This window comes from Pinus tabuliformis, chromosome 1_1 (assembly GCF_031772625.1).
Source record: "Pinus tabuliformis cultivar Carrire ecotype Pingquan chromosome 1_1, CPIR1, whole genome shotgun sequence".
In the NCBI taxonomy this organism is placed as follows: Eukaryota; Viridiplantae; Streptophyta; class Pinopsida; order Pinales; family Pinaceae; genus Pinus; species Pinus tabuliformis.
Window position 1 is genome coordinate 250,014,532 of NC_142297.1, and position 18,569 is coordinate 250,033,100.

The following is an 18,569-nucleotide window of genomic DNA, read 5'->3' on the forward strand; positions in this document are numbered from 1 at the left end:
CATTTCAGGCTGATCATCTTCTACATTTACCATGTCGGACATTGGGTCCAAATTCAACATCTTAGATATTTTTCCTCTATAACTGTTGTTCTTCATTATTTCAGTCAAGGGGATGGATACTTTTAATTTGGAAATCTCATTCTCTAAATTAAAAGCGGGAATCTTTTCTACCTCTTTGACTGGGATCTCTTTCTTTTCTTTTTCTTTTGATGCAACTTGCTGCTGTGATTGTTTTGCTATTTTTTGATTTGCTACTTTCCAGACCAACCACCTCCTTTCCTTTTCTTTGTGTAGCTGATGAATCATTCTTTGTTGTTTCAACCTCCTTTTTCTGAATTTGTTTGGCCGACACATCTCTGTTTCTAAGTGAATATCGTTAATGTTATGTGGACAGAGCGTTCATATACCCCCTTTGATATTCCTTTGATTCTTCTTTTAAAACAGTGTCACTAGCCATAATGAAATATGTGTCTCTGTGTGCAGCTGAACTCACCGCACACTCCTCTTCTTCGGTAATGTAAGTAGGCATATCATCTGGAGTAAAGAGGTGGTTTCCTTCACCTATTACATTCCCGTCCTCATCTGACTCCGGTCCATGCATAAAATTCTGTTGCAAAGGTGTCTGTACTGGCTGTTGTGCTGCCTGCTCTTAGGTTCGCTGATCTCTTTGTCTTATTCTATATTGTGGCTGCTGCTGGCCATGGAAGTTAGGATTCCTAACTTGTGGCTCAGGCTTATCGAGCTTCACCCTTTTAAGCATCTGCTCTACCTTTTTGAGTAATTGATCCATTGAAGAAGATTCTTCCTTAACCGTGACTTTCTTTTCTGCTTTCGCTCTAGCCCTCTTGGATAGCGGATTTGCTTCAACGCTGACCGAAATTTTTTGCATGTCTTCCATTGTGGTTGGTTCTCTCTCTCTTAATTGGTAGGCCATATTAGCGTCAAAACCATCCGAAAATTTCATCATAGCTAGTCCCACAGGTGGCTTTAGATGATCTAGAATCTCATTATAAACTGTATTGAATCTAACACAATAATTTTGGACCGACTCACCAGCGTTTCGTTTGATTTGTTCATATTTAGCCAGAATTTGAAGGGGATTCTTTTTCACTTCCCATCGATTTAAAAATTGTCTTTGTAGTTCGGCCAAGGTAGTGATACTTGCTACTGGCAAACCTCTGAACCATTTCCTCACATCACCTGCAAATGTATGTACAAAGAGTCTCATTGCCACGTTCTCCGCATCGATCCCATGAAGTTCATAGAAGTCTGCCATTTTGTCCACATGTTGCTGGGCAGTAATGCTGTTAGAAGTGCCATCAAAAAACAGGATTTTACTTTGATAATCTGCTGGCATATCATCTAGAACTTGGGGCAGAACAAGGGGTGCAAAATGGGTAGCCATCACTCTCGGTGGATTTGGCCTTGGAGGTGTTGGAGGAGTGTGCACAGTTTGTAAGGGGCTGGCAATTGGAGTTTGGGGCTGTGTTGCAATATAATTATCAATTAACCGATTAGCTCTTTCTGTTTCGAGGTCTACAAGAAATTGAGGATTGGGGATAGTATAGTCAACAACCCTTTCAGATTTAGACTCAAACAATGATATTTCAAACTGCTCGTCAAACTCAAGCTCTTCAAGATACTCGAAAATGTCAGGACATGAATGGGATTTGAACACGGGAGTTATGGTGCTTTCTTGACGAAGGAGTCTCAGAATCAAATTGGGGTTTTCGTAAATATGAGGAGGATTTGGGTCGGGATTGGCTCTGGTATATCGTCTCGAAGCCAACGTTCTATTTAGAAAAATCACAGGACACAACCAACTTACTCATCCTATCGAATCCTAAGCTCATCATCCAGAAGCTTAGAATTATTATGAAACAAGGGGATTTGATTTCAGTTTTTTCCCCAGCAGAGTCGCCACTCTGTTAGCACCTAAATCTACCCTAGGCTAAAGGAAGGCAAAATTCAGGGTAACCACAAACCATGCTCAATCTGGTAGCTAGCCCTACCAGAACAGGAGATGGCTCTCTCCTAGTCATGCTCAGTGAATAGGTAAGCAAAAAATGGTCTGAGATGACTTATAATGAAATATTGATCTTAGGCTAGTAAGTGAATATGGATACAAGAAACAATTTTTATGAATGACCGAGCTTTCGGGATGGTATGGGACCAACGATCAGCAAAGAACAGAGAATTAATACAAAGGCACAAATTACTTTGTGAGGCAGGGCAGCTGGAAAGTGTAGAAATTTAGTTTGGAATAATGCGGGACGGAGAGATTGCTGAGGAGTGTGAAAAGGGCATAGGAACGTGAATCCTTTTCAACAGAAGAAGAACACTGAACATGAAATTTTCCCACAGGCAGAGCAATAAAAGTGAATTCTACCTAATCTCACTCAGAAAATTTCACTGGAAATGAACATGAATTGAATTATGAAACATAACGAAACACATAAGAAAACATAAGAGACACATTTGCTACACTCACAACCACAAGAATCTCATGAAACAGAGCTGTTGTCTTTCATTAATTCTCTGTAAAAAATACACAGTGAAGGAACATAGTTTCTTTCCCACAGTCTCCCAGAAGTTACAAACTAACCAACCCTTTGCAAATAGCTTACATACAATATATAGAATGTGCCATGAAGATATATAATCCCCAAGGGTTGGGGAGTTACTCGAATCATTACAAAATAGAGATGAAGAGCCAACCATCAGCGACAGGTGCAGTGCTACAAACATGGCATTTGGCTTGGGTGACCGTTTTCCTTCCTTCGCCACTTGGATAGAAGTCCATCTGGAAAGAAAATGCTTTAAATGTTGCCTTTGGTGCCGAAAAACATAAGTGTAGATGAGCAGGCCCACTTGGAGAAGTCACGATTCGAAATTTTGCGAAATGGAAGCAAATTTGACAATTTTTCCTCTGTGGGCCGCGCCATTTTCTCTGTGCTGCGCTACTTTGGGGCCTATTTTGTGGCACTTTTAGGTGTCCAAAATGAACCCAAGTGGGCTTGTTGGAAATCCTATCCTGCCTACTTTCTAATCCAACTAGAATTTCTGAATTTGGTGCTCATTTGCCCCTCCAAATCTCGATTCTCCCAAGACTGCTTCCTCTGTGTCAAAAAAGGGGCAGAGAGGCCATTTTTTGGGTTTTCTTGACCTCCTGGAGACTCAGATCTTGCCCAAATTTCTTGTCCAGGCACCAATATTTTTTCCATGCTAAACTCGAAAATGCAAACCATTCCTCATTTGGAGCTCTAGATTTTTAGCGTCGCGCCACAGGGAGAAAAACCTTGTGTTTTTCCCCAAAATTTGTCATGTGACCAAAAATTCCCCAAATTTCTTGAAATTTGGGCTAGAGGTTCTCTATGGGGTGTTATGATGGGCCAAGGAAGCCTCAACCAAGATTCGAAGCCGATCTTGCTCTTTTGCCTCTTTTTCCTTTCTTGTTGCTTTCCTCAATTTCACATTCAAACTCCTTATCCAGGCCCTTGCACTCATATTTTGTGTCCTGTAACAATAAGCCATGTGTCTCAGCAAGGCAAGGTCCTGATCAACCATGTCCAGTAGCCTCTCCAAGTGCATTTTAATGCTCTCGAGATGGGCCTCTCGATCCTCATTGATTCCTTGCTCCAATGATGCGAGCTCAACTCTTCTCCTTTGAGCAGCTTGGTGATGCTCACGAATGTTTTGAAGCTCCATAATCGCCTACCAATCCTATAGCTATTTGTTTCTCTGCTCCAGGTACTTCATGTTCCACTTGGCCCTCTCTAAGTCAACGGATAAGGCCTCAATCACTGATTTCTGCTCCTGGATGATCTTTGTAAGCTCAACATTTGTTAGTTATGTATCTGTCTCATCATCATGGAGGAGAACGAATTCAGTCTCTCGTTCACCTGATGGACCTTCCTCCTGCACTGGCTCCTTACCCTTTCCCTTCTCCTATGATGCTGATGTCGGAAGCGAGGCCCCTTCCACCCCAGGAGGAGATAACACTCGCTTTGCTACTGCAAACAAATGTCTACTACCTCTCTGATAGGTGATGAATACTGGCATAGCAGCAGTCTCGTGGTGCTCATACTGATGTGAAGGACCACCTATCTCATGCTCTGCCTCTGATACTACCTGTGGAGTGCTGAAGAAGTCACGGGAGATGAAGTCCTCCCAAGAAATTCCCTGCCATCCTAACTGATGATCCACCAAAATCTGGATAAGAGCAAAGTGATAAGCACTGTTGAACTGCTGCTGAGGGGTCTTACACTGCATGAAATTTTTCATCCTCTCTATGTTCCTGCAAATGAAAAATGGGAGGTTCATCATCCACACCCTGGTAAAGTGCATGAGCAACCTAATGTTATAGGTATAAAGGCGAGAAAACCTCCCCTCACAACTGAAGTACTTCATGATCAATTTCATGAGTGGAGCATACTCATCTCTCAAAAATATGAATGGGAAAACTCTCGTGACCTGACTCAAACAGTTGGCCTTAATGTAAGGCTTATAATGATGCCTCTCCACCTTCTTCTTCTTATGTCACTGTTCTACAACATTTGGTATGCCTGTTGCCACTGATATGGTTTCGGGTGTCAATGTGAAAGTGACCCCAGCCAAGATAGACTGACCTCCATGTCGGTGAAGTGCAAAAAGACGGGCCAACTCATGATGAACTCTGAAATTTGCCACCCTTTGACAAAATTCAAAACATGCTAGGTGTTGGAAACATGACATAGCAAGAGGGCATGACTGCAACTCAGTGAGGGTGTTTGGCTCATCTCTAACATGTTTGCCACTCCTGTGATGTCTCCTGGGGGCCTGTTCTCCTGAAGTTGTATCACTGTGGGTCTCCACCTCATACTCTAATGAAACCTTGGATGCCATGAATGCTATTTATAAACTGAATTTAGGCTGCCCTTTTGATGATGGTGAAAGCTAGGTTGTTTTGATAATCTTGTATTTAGAGTGTCTTCACAAAAAATTTGGGTGAGTTTGGCAATTTCTGGGCACTTTGTCTCTGTGCGCCGCACTCCGGGTGTGCACCATGCTAGTTGTAATTTAACACTGCAGGTGGGCTCTGTGTGCACCGCGCCTTGTGTGTGTGCCACGCCCCTGCGTTTATGCACCGCGCACCCTGAAACCTCCTCAAACTGCTCCAAATCGCGCGATTTCTCACTCAAACAGTTTGAACTGTTCTCCCAAGCACTTGTTTGCACAATGACTTGGATTCATGATGGAATTTGTGTATATAGGCTTGGAGGTCATGTTTTAAATTTTCTTTTTTAAAAAACCCACTTTCTAATGTCCTGTTTGGCACCCTTTTCACTGATTTTAATATAACCCTGATTTTCAATTTTTCTCTGAATTTTGGGCTGAAACAATGAAATTTTTGACACTTTTTGCAGGGATTGTATGACAGAGCATTTGGCCATGAAAACCATGACTGCACCTGAAGAAATCATCTATAGACCCCTTTTGAAAATTTTGTCACCAATAAAACTATTTGACTTTTCTTCAAAACAAAGTTTTGAAGAACAATCGAAGTTTATCAATATGATGATGAAACTCTGCGGATCATTACTTTGCAAGAGCATCACTCTGGCCTGCATGGCTTTACTGGACATATTTAAAGATCAAATTGATCAACCCCTAGACCTAATGACCAAAAATGACTTTGGTCCATTAAAGGACCAGACCTTGACTGTCATGGACTTTTTGATTATTTGACGCAAAGACCCAAGCCACCAGGAAGCAGACATGATGGGAAATGACTATCATGACCTTCTCCGTCAGATTATGGCATGCCCCTATCAGAATACAACTAAGTGAATGGAGCAGGACACCTAAAAATGAAATGCATAAAGAGTTTTGATCTCTGACGGAGGACTGACCAGACCGAATCTAACAGAATGCTACAACTTTCTCTCGCTCTCTAGCTTCTACTAGAAGGGAGCTACAAACCCCTAGATCTTGTACTAGCCGATCCGTTTACTAGTACGTAGGAATCAGCCTATAGAAGGCTCCAACCTTCAGCCATTTTCAAGATGCTACTAGAAGGGAGCTCCAACCCCCTTACTCTTGTGATAGCTCATCCATTTACTAGTACGTAGGTGTCGGCTTGCAGAAGGCTCCAACCTTCACTCATTTTGCAACTACTATTGAAAGGGAGCTCCAACCCCCTAGCTCTTGTACTATATGATATGTTTACCAGTATGTAGGTGCCGACCTATAGAAGGCTACGGCCTACAGAAGGCTACGACCTTCTCTTTTCCTCTAGGGGCCACGTTTCATAAATTTTGAGACTGGATACTCCTAGAACACAACATCAAAATCTGTAGGCCATGTTTCATCAAATTTTCATGCTAGACCCATCAGTAACATTGAAGCTCAAAATTAAGCACCATTGTAATACAACCAATCATTGAAAATCCATCATCATCACTAAAGAAAATCAGAATCCATCAATTTGAACATTCAGAACACTGTCACCAGAACAAAGAGAAGAACCCAGAACTCTACAAAAACAACCAGATTCAACTGCAACTTCAAATATCATATTTCATAATATATATAGTACTTGGATGTGACTAACTAACATGTATACGCACTTTTACGAAAGTGAACTAGTGTATAAATCTGTAAATACTAACATAAAACTTTACAGCTATTCTATACTTCAATCATACTGAGACCATAATAGTTACAGAATAAGACATGCGCAAGCAATCAGATCTATCCCAATCAACATCAGATCATGCAATGATAAGTCATTTTCATTCTTATGAACCTGATCTAACATTGTATCCAAGGTGCACAAAATATTTCAGATCATCTCATAATCATAGCCCCTACAACATAAGGTATACTTAAGATAGAAGTATTCCTCAGAAACCCTTCCACTTGAACATGTTGCCCTTATGATCTTCTTCTCCTTATATAGTTTTTGGTCATTCTCAATACCTTAGACCATAATAAATTAGGACTCGTGGTATTCTTGGACGGGATCAAATAGTCATTACTTCGCTTAATATTGTGGGTAATACCATGGTATTGACCACTGATATTCTTTTCTCTTGAATTTCCTTGTTTTTCCAACCTGTACGTGCCTTTCCTCTTGTGAGAGTGCATGTATATGTATATGATATTTTTGTTCTATGTACCTATGTGTTATAGACATATTTAGGCACTACAACCCCAATCTTATATGTCGATAAACTAAGGCTCTTTAATCCCTAAAATTGTTGTTTCATACCCTAAAGGATCATGGTCAACTCATTACATCACTCCCAAAAAGTTCCACCTAAAAAATCATCCAGAACTAGTCAAAATAGGACCATATTGACTGCTCCACTTTCAGGGTGTGATGCATACTGACTCCTACACTAGCTAGGTGTGATGCATACTGATGAGGCCTTCTGTAGGGTGCGATGAGCGAGGATGGACAAATGTTTGAGACATTTTGCTAAGTGGATGCTCATGGAATCTTCTAGAAACTTCTCTTATGACACTTGCCTCTCTGAATTTGCGCAGGGATAAGTAAGATATCCAAGAAATCTCCAAGTGGAACCAAAAACAACAAGTGGAATGACACTAATCAAAACCCCAAAGATGACTCACACCCTTGCACACATCTATAAATGGATCCCTCATCTGAGAGATCTAGAGGCTGGAATTTTGTAAATTGCAAGGAAGTGTTGATAGTTTGTGGTTGAGAAAGATCATTGTATTGTTGGTGTGATCTTTCTTTCATGAGGTGAAGAGGGCTTTGATGCTAGGAGGATGATGCTGGATCAGACAGTTGGGTTGTAATTCTTTCTTATATTTAATAAAGTTCTTTGAGTCTTCTCCATACAGCTGTACAATTGTGAATGTTATTATTTGTGAATGCCATTATATGTTCATTGTATTTTTGATTCTGCAATGCTTATGATATAATAGATCAAGATGTTTTGACGGTGTTTAGTTACTTTTTTTCTACATGTATTCTCTAAGCGAGATAAGTAGGAGAGGAGTTGCGAGCTCTATCAAGGGGGAGAGAGATCAAGCAAGGAGTTAAGCGGAAGATCCACGTTGGTTCCTTTGCCTCTCTTTTATCTATCATACATAAAAGAAATCCCAAATTACTTTGATTGTTTGTTTCTAGGATAGCTGCCAATCCTAGAGGGCTAGTTAATCGAAAAGACACTAGTTTTCCCAGGAAAGAAAATGGAGATTCCATTGGGGATGAGCGAATAGATGTTTGTTTGTTATTGTTGTTTTCTTTATAAACTATAGACGGAACCTGAAGTTAGCCAGACGGCCTTCGAACTGCTCTTGTTCTGCAATTGAATAGTAGATGAATGATGTTTCAGTCAATCTCTGGTTTAGTTTATGAATTGAGCATTTGACTTACAAGCATTCTAGATGCCCTTTTGGTAGCTCAGTAAACTCCCAAGATCATTCCTCTATACTTTTCTCTTTACTGTTCATCATAGCTCACCTTAAACCACTGAAATCAGCTGTAAATTTGAGGCAAAACCCACCTCAGTTGCGCTCCCTGGCCCATCACACTATTTGTCACTATCAACCAGTATGCATCGCACCTCACAAGCCTGAAACATGTGATTCATCCCTGTTTCTGTGAAGCCCAGGAGCGATGACTGACTGAGCCTATTTCCCTTCTTGAAATTTGGGGTTTTTGTCCTTGTTTTCAGTTGTATTTAGTTGATTTGATGCTTATGAACAGTGCCTCATTATTGAAGCCTGCTTGCATTACATAGATAAACCTCCATTGATTAGGATTAGTAAAAAAAATTATGTATTTGTCCATCATTTACAATCCTTTTTCGAAAAGTTGCTTAAATTGATCTGTCGTTTTCGTACAAAAAATGTCGTAACAATCATTTTGTGTCAAAAAAGAGAAGTGTCATGGAATCTTCTTTCTCTGAATAGTCGATTGAAATTTTTGTCATGTATTTGATTTGATTTTCTGTTATTCGAAGCGTCGAAAATATTTTCTATTCGAAATTGAAAAGTGTCGTTTAGTCATCCTTTCTATTTTGAAAAAGAAATTGTCGAAATGTCGCGTTGAATGAAATATTTCAGATCTTTGCTATACTTAGTTTTCCTCTCTGGAATTTTTCACATTGAGGGGAACGAAAAACAAATACATGCATTTGCATTTGCATTTAGCTTGTGTTGGAAAAATGATTTAGGAAAGTGCATTTAGTTTGTGCTCTTTGCTCTTTGTTTGAAAGTTTCTTTCCTTAATAGCTAGGATTTTCATTGATCAAAATAAACAATGATTGCTTATCATTGTAGATTGCATTTTTAGGAATTTCAAATCAACATCACATGGTGAACCATTGAAAGGCAAACTTTTAAACAATATCAACTCTAAAATAAATCTCAATGAACCTAACAATGCTTTGGAACCTAATGCAACACATCTAGAGGTCTACACTAGAGACGTGTTTCGGCGTCGTAAAAATCTAGTAACTATCATTTTCATCGAAGGATGGGTGATTCCTCCTCGTTGATACGACAAGTGCTAGCATGAACATAGAATATGATTACATCCTTTATCCATAGGAAGACGTGCCTGCCGCCCTATCGATCGCAATGCACTGAACACAACATTCGTGAAGATTGACTGTCATACATAAGTTCTTGGTAATTTCTATTCAATTTATCACCAAGGTGTATATTGCAGTTTTGCGATTGGTTTGGTAATCCCTTTGTCTAGATTTATAGAGTAGTCACTTTCTTTCCTTTTCGACTCTTTAAAAGAAAAGGTCAATCTGAGCACTCTTCACTTTAGGTTCATTAAAAATCGAAGGGGACTAGAGTCACCTTTAGCTTTTTCACAACTCTTAAAATTTGAAAAAGCAAAGTTGCGTCAAAGCGTCATTAAAATTTATTTAATTCAGAATAACATCCATGTTCCTTTGTTGATCTTAGGTTGAGATAATGGAGTCCACCAATCAGGGAATCCCTTTTGAGGGGAATCCTAGTCTATTTTCTTCTTGGGGAAATATTGGTGCTCCGTATATGGCCACATTTTCCCTTCCGGGAATCACAATTGGCCTGCCAGTCTGGCTTTTCTCAACCTCTGTCGTTCAAAATATCGTAATTCCTCAGCAATCGAATCAGTATTAAGTTGATACTAAATTTGACCCTTCACCTTCTTCTTCATTTTTTTTCTCCCTCCCCTTCTTAAGTAATGCTAGTAACCAAGTGTCTGAGAAGAAGAAGAAAGGGAAGGAGAAGAAGAAGAAGAAGTCAATTTAGCAAGAGGGCAACCATGCAACATCTAGTGAAAATCTGTACACTAAGCTTTCCAAACCCAGATCTCCATGCATAATTTGTAGAGGAGACCATTTTCATCGAGAATGTTCGTGCATTCCTCAGATCTTGTTCACACCAACTGGTGTCATCAACCTCTGGTGATCATGTTGATAGCACACCATCAACTAGTAATAATGGACAGAAAGGAAAGGACAAAATTCCATGGAGGTTATGTGAAGGGGACCATACCCTTTCCCATTGTCTTTTTTGGATGAAGCCAATAGAGTCTTGCATAGCCATCCTGCTTCACCGCAGCAACTTCCATCTAAATACAGGAAACTCTCCCAAAGTCCTTTACTAGTTGAAAATCCAATTGACATAACTCAACCATCAGTTGAAACACCTATCATTGAAAGTGAATCTTCTGAGTCCATACCAGACCAAAGTCAACAGGTCAAGATGATAGTCAACCCAGGTTTACCCTCAGAAGATCATACCCTTCACAAAGAGGGTGAGAATGATACCATTCAAATTCTTTTTATGACTTTAGAGTCCAATGAACTTGGGGGTAATCCACCTATTCCTTCACAATAGGAAGAGAGTCCCCTAGTTCCCACTACTCAAGGGGTTAATTCAACTGTTTATTCGGTACCCCCTCCAAGTAGTCTGGTCACTTCCTTTGATTGGAATCGACTAGCAAGATCAAGTGTTCCTTCTAATGTACCATTCTGGGTCATAGTACAAGTTTACAAAATGATCATGTCTAGCACTATCATAGATGAAGGTGCATCAGTGAGTATCATTTCCTCAACTACTTGGAAAGCACTTGGTTCGCCATCGCTTCTTCCTGTCATACAGAATTTGTCATGCTTCAACAAGGGGACCAGTCGACCGTTAGGGATCCTTCCTAAGTTACCAATAACTTTGGGAAGGAAAACCATTCACATGAACGTGATGGTAGTCCTGGCACCATTAGATTACTATCTACTCCTTATACGTGACTATTTTTACAACATGGAAGCTATTGTTTCAACACTCTTTCGAGTGATGTGTTTCCTGCATGAAGGCAAAATTGTCACTATTGACCAGCTTTCATTCCCCAGTTCAAGTATAGCTCCAAGTCGATCATCATCCCTAAAAGGTCCTTTTGCATCAAGAGTGTCTCTTCAACCTTCATTCCATCCACCTGATTGCCGGGAGTAGTCCAGTGAATCTAACGAACCTTAGGGCGCATGCACCCTTGTCTGCTTTAGTGGACTAACCCAGCTAAAAAGATAGGTTTCCTTGTAGGTTATGTGATTGGTTTGAAACACCACTCACTTTTGTTTGCGCTGCAAACAAAGCCAAGGAAGTGTTTTTTCTACTTTGTGGATGAAACCATCCTACCATATGAATTTCCCTATAAGTTAAGTGATTAGCCTGACACACCATTCACCTTTGTCTATTTGGCGGAAAAAGCCAAGGAAGTGTTTTTCCTAACTGCTGACAAGAACCATCTTGCTTAACCCCAGTGATTTCCACATGGTTACAAGAGACTCTCCTTTTCATCATGTTGGGGGCATGCAAACCTTCTTCAATTTCATTTTTTAGCCTTTTTAGTTCTTTCAGCTTTTTAGCTCTTTTAGTTTTTTAGCTATTTAGCTTCTTAGGTTAGGTGATTGGTCTGACACACCATTCACCTTCATCCGCGCTACGGGACGAAGCAAAGGAAGTGTTTTATCTGTTCCATAGTTGAAACCATCCTACCTAACCTTAGCTTTTTAGTTTTTCTAGCTTTTTAGTTTTGTCAATTCTAGCTTGCATAAAAAGAAAAACTAAAAATTGAGCATATGTTATCACATGGTTTAAGCTTGTTAGAAAATAAACCTACCTTTGAGCATATGTTGTCGCATGGTTCAAGCTCATTAAGAAATAAACCTACCACTGAGCATATGTTATTGCATGGTTCAAGCTCGTTAAAAAGTAAACCTACCACTAAGCATAGTTCCCCATGGTTCAAGCTCGTTAAAAAATGAACCCACCTTCGGTAAATAACCTTTGTGATTGTCATGCTATCAACGTTTTGAGCCTTGGTTGTGTTCTTGCCATCACCTCCATCATTTTGGCTGATCATACGCTTCCACTTGATTGTTTACGCTTTTGAGGAACAGCTGCGACGAGTGGTCCTGTTAGGCAACCTCTTCACATCACCATGTTTTCAGAAGTTCCAAGCTTACCCGGAGCTAGTTGCTACCCTAAACGCCACTCGTTCCTAAAAAACGAGTCTCCTTTAAACTCTTTTGAGACTCGTTAAATATGAAAAGATTGTCGAGCTATTGGCCTTTCCAGCTTGCTAAAGTGATTGGAAGTGCCATCCCTCCTATTTATTTTAATCATTTTCGGACCTGAGGGATTATCTCATGGAAAAGTTCGAGCGCTTGTCTTTTCGGCTTGCTAAAGTGATCGAAAAGTCATCTCTTTTGTATTATTTTATCCTTTTTCAGACTTAAAGGATTATGCTACGAAAAAGAACTGCTGGAGTTTCCTTTTCATCCCTTTTCAAACTCTCTAAACATGAAAAGGACTGAGTGGTCATTGTCGTTAAACTCGTTAAAACCATAGCGACAAACTTGTCCACATAGACAAGAATGAATTTCACTGTCACTAGACTTGCTAAAATATAGTGAAGGGTTTGCTTGAAGGGAAAATTATAGAATAGGCATATGTTATCCTCCTCAATCTTGAAAAAAATAAAGAGGTACTGGTCAGCAATGACTGCGGAAAAAGGGAAGAAAACTTGAAGAATTTTATGGTAGCAGGTTGCTCTTGAACATGACACTTTCACTCTGTCACCTTGATTGAGTCGGGTTGGGTTATTCCGTTCACCGGTAATTTCACCATTGGTATTTCACACCATCCATCTGTTGGGGTTAATGCTACCAATCTATCTTAGTGTCGCGGATATGTTCAGGAGAAGTCATTCAATTCAGAAACCAAAATCCAATTAATGCCTGATCCACTGCAACACCTTCACTGTTAGGCCCCTATACTACTAGTGTAACCCCTTATTGTTATTAGTAAAACCCACTTATTATATTGATGTACCCATGCAGTGCCCATATTGTTACTATTGTGCCATATAGAAGCCCACTATTGTTATTATTGTGCCCTTACATTATTATTGTTATGTCGGCTCTGATTATGTTATGACCCCTTAGACTCCTATATATAGAAAGGAGGTCTTTTCATTTGTATCATCCAAGAATTGTTCATTTATGTAATGTAAAGGAGGTTTCCCCCTCGAAGAGGCTGAATTCTAAGGCGTTGATCTATATTTTCTATCTTTTCTTGAGCTGGTTTCATAACATTTGGTATCAGAGCTTTGGATTCTAGGGTTTCGCTGCTCCAAACAAGTCATCGTGGAATTTTCACTATAACTTTTTTTTCTGTGACGTTTCAGAAGTCACAAAAAAAACCCATTTGAGAAGAAATCGCTCTGAACCTTGGGTCCAAATTTAAGAGCTTTTCACGTGATATTTTTGGAGATATGATCTGAGGAAGTTGGTCTTTTTGCAGACTCCTGAATTACATTCAAAATAGGTGACCTGGGGAAAATCATCATAACTTTCTTTTTGAGCATCGGATTGAAATTTCGTAAGAAGGTACCAAAAGAGGACGGACTTTAGTTTTTTTCTATATATCTTTCAGAGTCAAAGGTCGAAACAGTGACACGTGGCACTTCATACAAGTTCGCTCTACTGAACTAGTCTATAATCAAGTCACTGCGGGAGATTGTGCATAACTCGTTCTTGGAGAATCCAATTTGGATCAGACTGGTGGCATTGGAAAGAGGACATAGAGGGCTACTACAGGTAGCAATTTTAGAACTTAAATATCTGCAAGTACAGAGTTACAGTCATTTCAAGATCGAGGTCCTAAAATCAAGAAAAAGCAAGATGAGGAAGTTTGATGGCAAGGATCTGGTAAATTGGATACTTCAGATGGAGCAATATTTTGATCTACATGGTGTACCACTGTTACAAAAGGTATGTATTTCATATTCATATTTAGAACCGGATCAATTTTTATGGTATAAAGGGCTTTGTTCTCGTAAAAAACTTGTTACGTGGTCAATTCTCACGGAGGAAATGACAGCACATTATGAGGATACAAAGAGGAACACCTTCTTTAGAGCAACACCACAACAATTGGAAAGAGTAAAAGGGATTTGTAACATATTTGAAAGTAGAATTATGGCAACAAGGAAGTCTACCCCTCACAACTTTAAAGATGGACGTGTTGTTTCTCCTAGCCTTCCACAACCTACAAGGGTTACACCACAATAATTGAAAGAAAAAAGAGAAAAAGGGCTTTGTTACAATTGTGACAGCAAATGCACTAAAGGTCATAAGTGTGCTGAGAAGAAATTATTTTACATAGTATATGAAGAGGAGGAAGAAAAGGATCAAGAAACATCAAAAGAAGAATATATACACCAAGACCCCACCCCAAAGAAAGAAGAAATGAATCAGACCATATCTTGTAAGGCATTGGCAAGAATTACCAATCCTCAAACTCTCAAGATAGAAGGACATATCAAGAAGAAAAAGGTGCAAGAAGTGAAAGATCACATTGAGAAAGAAGAAATGAACCCAACCATATCTTGTAATTCATTGGTCGAAATTACCACACCTCAAACTATCAAGATAGAAGGACATATCAAGAAGAAAAAGGTGAAAGAAGTGAAAGATAACATCGAGAAAGAAGAAATGGATCCAACCATATCTTGCGACCATGTCTTGTAAAGGATTGGAAGAAATTACCACTCCTCAAAATCTAGAGATAGAAGGATATATCAAGAAGAAAAAGGTTCAAGCAGAGAAAGATCACATCGAGCATCAACAACAAGTTCTCCAACTTTTAAAGGATAATGCCACTTCAGTGCAAAATCAAATGAAACAACAGGTAGATCAACATCGTAGTGAAAAATGTTTTGATGTAGGTGATTGGGTATTTTTACTACTACATCTCAAGCAAGCTATTTATGAGAAGGAAATGTTGGCAATACTACATGCACTTAAAAAATGGCGACCTTACCGAATGGGAAGAGTCTTCAAGGATGAGGATGTGGGAGCATTATTTTGTGCTATTTCTATTATCCAACTAGATTCGATAAACAAAGCAAGGGATGAATGGAAGAAGGACGAAGAAGTATGGCCATTTATTCAAAAGTTACAAAAGATCCCAATTCAAACAATATTGCCAGAAATTGAAGAAGAAGGAAAAATCATATTGGAACTTGGAGCAGTCATAGAAACAAGAACCCGACAGCAATGAAATCGATCAATTTCGGAGTATCTCATCAAGTGGAAGAACTTACCCACTGAAGATTCCACATGGGAGGACGAGAATTTTATATAGAAGCGTCAAGAACTACTCAAGCGTTGAGGACAACGCTTTTTGAAGGAGAGGGGCATGTTAGGCCCCTATACTACTAGTGTAACCCCTTATTGTTATTAGTACAACCCACTTATTATATTTATGTACCCATGTAGTGCCCATATTGTTACTATTGTGCCATATAGAAGCCCACTATTGTTATTATTGTGCCCTTACATTATTATTGTTATGTCGGCTCTGATTATGTTATGACCCCTTAGACTCCTATATATAGAAAGGAGGTCTTTTCATTTGTATCATCCAAGAATTGTTCATTTATGTAATGTAAAGGAGGTTGCCCCCTCGAAGAGGCTAAATTCTAAGGCGTTGATCTATATTTTCTATCTTTTCTTGAGCTGGTTTCATAACATTCACCCTCCATTTTTTATGACCGCCATTTCTAAACCTTGTGTCGTCAGATCGTTTTCACCTCCAGAAAATCATTTGCTTCGTTTTTTGTCGTAGATGTGGGATACATTAAGGCCCTCCTACAATGGGTCACTTCTTCTCGACATCAGCTCATTATCCAAGAAGTTGACTTAGAAACACCCCTTTCAGTACTTTGAAGCTTGCATGTCTCAATGGCAAGTTTCTCACTTCTGGCGACAGGTTGAAATCAATGGCCTTTAACTGAAATATTTTGCATGGTGTTTGACATTAGATCATATATTCACACCACATGAATTGTACTGTAGTACCTTGAGGGTCATTGTCACTACCATTTATTCCTCTCATGTCTCTTAACAACTCACATTATTGGCTGGTAATCAGGCGATGTCTTTCCATGTTCGACTTCAGAACATCTCTTCACATGGATCAACTTGTACATGGAGTGAAGATTGGACGAGATTGAAGACCCCGGATCTAGTTTCATCCATCTAGGCTGCGATATATTCAGGCATATAAACACATCAAATGTACACAGAAGCTACACAAATGGTAATCCAAGCCAGGGATGATGAATCTACATTTGAAGAATCACCAGTCTGCATATGCAGATGACTATCTCTTCTATGTACATGAAACGAATTTATAAAGTTGAGAATGGGAATGCCCGCCTCAACTAGATCATGAAAATTATATTATGATGATGTATTGTATTGTATCTTATACAGGTCACCTTCCAGTTTCGAAAACGTTGGATCTTCATGATAAAACATTTCATATGATATCAAAGATTTACGACTTCATGCTTTAGGGGGAAATTGCTATAGACATATTTGGACACTGCAACCCCAATCTTATATGTCAATAAACTAGGGATTTTTAATCCCTAAAAGTGTTGTTTCATACCCTAAAGGATCATGGTCAATTGACTACATCATTCCCCAAAAGTTCCACCTGAAAAATCATCCAGCACTGGCCAAAACAGGACCATACTAATTGCTCCATTATCAGGGTGGGATGCATACTTACTCCTACACTAGCCAGGTGTGATGCATACTGATGAGGCCTTCTGTAAGGTGTGATGAGCGAGGATGGACAAATGTCCGAGACAGTTTTCTAAATGGATGCTCATGGAATCTTATATTTCTATATTATTTTATTTACTTTCAATAACTTTATTTAATTTCTACATTTTCCTCTAGAAACGTTGTATAAAAGTATCTCTAAAGCCGACCTTTCATATTTTGTTTTTAAGCACTGTGAGCATCCATACTACGAACGTACTAAAATTTTTTGTGTTGTAATTCAAGAAATATTCACTATTCTTCAAAAAGAGATATTAGCTCGGCTGCCAGTGGAATTTGTGTATAGGTATCGTACCATCTGCAAGCAATGGAAGTACTTTCTTTCATCAAGCTACTTTCTAACAAAGTGGGATGACGCGCCTCTCAATGGGAAGCAACCATGACTACTTTTGTTCGGCAAAAATCCCACAAGGTCATCTGCATCTTTCTGTTTTGCCACCCGCACCTGGATTAAATCCTTCACGTTTTCTTTCCTAGAGGACTGGATACGGAATCCCTATCATCCTATAAGTCTAGACATGTATTGCCGAGGGTCTGTGGGAGGACTCATTTTGGTCCAGGGAGTTGATTGCCACAACAAATGGTCTCTTAGGCTCTGCAATACTTATACACGTGCATTCGTTGATATTCCTATGCTAGAAATAGGGATCGACCACGCTGAGTGCATTGTTCTTGACGAGAATAATAATCAGAAATCTGACTGTGCTTATAAAGTTGTGTCTTTTGGGTACTATCGGCCTGAAGCAAATCTTGTTCTTGAAAGCCAGGAGGTGGCAATTTATGAATCTTCCCAAAAGAAATGGAAGATGGTTTGTTACTTTCCTGAGGATATAATGCTGGGCCCATATTCCCAGCTTGTTTTCCACAACGGATTGTTTTGGACTCCTTCTCAGATGGCAGTGGAGAAAACGAAGGGCATCGTGTGTTTCACCATCCAAGTTGAGCAAAATGGTTCAGAAGCAGCAACCAAGGCCATTCAGTTGAATTTTGTTCCATTCCCTGAAAAAGTGCAGGATCGTAATGACTGTTCTTCGCCATGGATGGTCACTTGCCGTTCACGTCTATTACTAGTGGAAGCCAAATATAGGAGCGTGCGATCACCACAACCAAGAATGCGAAGGTCACAGAAATTCAAGTTGACTATTACTCTGTGGGAATTCATTAATGAAGAGATCAACCTGTCAAACTCACCTTCATGGAAATGGGTGGAGATTGCGCAGATGTCTTCTTTACTTTGCGACGAATGGATGAATTCTCTTTCGCCACTTGAAGAGATGATATTTCCAAGGGAATGCTGCATTGGAGTGGGAGATTACATGTGTTTCATACCAGCAATTTCAGAACATCCAGTGGAAGTGGTTTGCTATAATGTAGTTGATAACAGCTGGAATAGACTTCCCACCTGTGATAACT